We start from the raw sequence: 3,161 nt of genomic DNA, 5'->3' as shown, positions 1-3,161 counted from the left end.
AACAGGTACGTTTTCAAGGTGAAAAGCCAAGACGACCTGGCCTATGGAATATGTTTTTTGGCTTCATTGTAAATTGCTAACAAACTGACAAGAATGCAATAATTTCTGATGAGGCCAAGTGTATGAAAAGCTATGGAATAATGTAACAGAGAAGAACCAAATTAATTTATATTTGGAAGAAAACTGAACATGATCGCAAGACACTCAGTCAAGGGGTTTAAGGGAGTCTATTTAAAAAATAATGATGAAAAAATGCAAGAAGAACATATCTTAATGTTATTGAAACCAACACAGCCCCCTCAAACCCAGTAAAACCACCCATCACAGAAAGACATCTGTTCCACTGCTCTGCTTACTACTACAGTAATACCTAGCGTGGGCCGAATAGGGCTATTTATCTTGCAAAACAAATAGATCAAAGTCCAGTAAGAATGCAATGTGTGTGATATATACGCCCCAGTGCATCTCAGCTAAAAAACAAACAAAAAAAAAAAAAAACTGAGAGGTGATCTTGGCTTCATTCCTGATGGGGGGCGGAGCTCCAGGAAACGGGCAGCCATAAAGAAAGGAAGAAAACAGAGCCATAGAAGGCAGTGGTAGGAGGAAGCCTGTGAGAGGGAGACAGATAACTCACTAGACTCTGTTCGGGTGGGTTGCTGGATCGAATTTTCTTGAAAGAAAAGCACACGCATCACCACTTACATGCGCTCTCAACGGCTGCGCGGCACTCAGTAGGAACGCGGGTCATCGCGTTCTAGTCTCATTATCTAAGCTCTTAACGGGGCTGCTGTTCCGTGAGTTAATTGTTTTTTGCTTTTTAAAAAGAAAAAAAAAATACAAACGAGGAGACGCAATGAGTTGTCCAGTTAGCAGTTTCTGTGCCACGCTCATCTTGCTTCTGCTGTGGCGGGTGGAACAGATCGCCGAAGCTTGTAGTTGCTCCCCAGTCCATCCACAACAGGCTTTTTGCAATGCAGATGTAGGTAAGAAAACGCTTCATTTTATTGATTTTTTTTTTTTTTTTTTTTTTTTTGCACATTTCGTTCTTCTTTAATCGTTGTATTAATTGCATAGTATCGCATTGCAAATGTGCAAATGCATATCTGAGTTTTGAAAGAGATCTTATTTAGCGACTTGACAATTCTCCCAAAAAATAAATAAATAAAAAAATAACACAAACCAGATTTTGACCTTTTACAGCTGGAATCTTGTCTTTGCTCTCTGCGGTGCCTGTCACAAGTCTTTAGTTAAAACACAAAAACAAAGATTGCCGTTTGATTTTTCTATTTAATTGTTTCACAGAAAACAGAACATTTTGAGCAGAGAAAAAACAAAACTTGCGGTATTAGAACAGCTGAGATGTGCACGCTAAAGTTTTTTTTTTTTTTTTTTAATTCTTATTGCTAAGATTCTGAAATAAGAACTAGTTACACTTTGTAAGGCTAATATGTTGCAGCTCCCCTGTAATGACTCCTTTGAGTAAATGCGGCCACTTGCCCTCATTTTAAAAATGAATTCTACAAATGAGAAGTGTGTGTAATTATTTACCACAAATGACACAGTTGCAATCTACCTATACAATGTAGCTGACTGGGTAAAGCTGTTATAAATCTTATGCTGTGTGGTCCAGTAGTTAAAGAAACGGGCTTGTAACCGGGTTCAAATCCCAGTTCAGCCACAGACTCATTGTGTGACCCTGAGCAAGTCACTTAACATCCTTGTGCTCCGTTTTTCGGGTGAGACGTTGTGGTAAATGACTGCAGCGGATGCATAGTTCACATACCCTAGTCTTGTATCTTGTAAAGCGCTTTGTGATGGTGGTCCACTTTGAAAGGCGCTATATAAAAAATAAAGATTATTATAATAGCCTGCCTCCAGCCAACGCCTCCTGACCGTCATCATGACTCGACGCTGTTCATCTTGTGGAATTTATATATATATATATATATATATAGGCGGTAACCTATCATTATTAAAACTGTAACCTCTAGGCAAATCACCTATTGCCTTTGCTGTGTGTCTACTTGCAACTTCACAATGAGAGAGAGAGAGAGAGTTGCAACTACCAACACATGCAATGTATTTACTCCTTTAAGTATGAATTTGCATTGCTTTTCTACACAAGAGCAGGGAAGCGTGCAGCAGGTGTTATCACGCGCCACACTGAGGGAGGCTCAGTCCCTTCATGCAAAGTGGGCGTGGCCATGCACGGTTTCTGCAAGACTTTCACAATGTCAGCTGCATCCCTGCAATAACCGGGGGTTGGGTGAGCAGGCAGGGAAATGTACCTGTATCAGGAGCTCACCTGATTCACAGCTGTGCTCTCTGCAGAGGTTGTTTGGGTGACTCGGGTACCCAGTAACCCTGACAGGTTTAGTGTGTGTGGCTCAAACACTCCTCAAGTAAATCTGCAGCTGGTGCACCAAAGTTGTACAGATGATTAGGGTTCCGGATCTTTGCTTGCAGTGTTTGTGTGCATCCCGAACTTGTTCTTGCAAAGCCTAAATATACAAGCTTTCTAAAAAAAATATATAAGAACTCATGATTTATTTATTTTTTTAAATTCCTGTATAGTATAGCTATATAGATCAGCTGCAGAGTCACTTACAACAACGTCTCACCGGGGACCTCCTGGTTACAAGCCCTTTTCTTTAACGACTGGACCACACAGCCTCAGTGTTTTGGGTTTAAATTGACATTTCTGAACAGTGAACACACACATTGGCGTAGCCAGTCTCTTAGTTTTCCAGAAACACCCCCCCCCCCCCCCCCCCACCCCCTGCTTAAGCATGTACGCTGGTTTGCCCTGCAGTGCTCGGGGGCTAATTATCAGATGTTTACGTGGCAAGAAGAGGCTGGAGGGGTGTTTGCTACAGGCAATCTGATTGGAAAAGCACAGAGCCCTGGAAATGAAGAGGCTGCCAATACCCCTATCCATGCTTGAGGAATTGCAGGAATGTTAAGATGCGTCCCACTGGGGCTTCCCTGCCCAGATCTACTGTGACGGGAACCGCACTCGCCAGATGTTGATCCAGATGCAGTCACAGCTGGAACTGGGCATTGGCCTCTTCCACTTTATACCTTGGTGTGTGTGTGTGTGTGTGTGTGTGTGTCTGTCTGTGTGTGTGTTTTTTAAGGTGTACATAAACTATATACACAAA

The sequence above is a fragment of the Polyodon spathula genome, chromosome 57 (genome assembly GCF_017654505.1).
Source record: "Polyodon spathula isolate WHYD16114869_AA chromosome 57, ASM1765450v1, whole genome shotgun sequence".
Classification (NCBI taxonomy): Eukaryota; Metazoa; Chordata; class Actinopteri; order Acipenseriformes; family Polyodontidae; genus Polyodon; species Polyodon spathula.
This window is presented reverse-complemented; position numbering follows the sequence as displayed.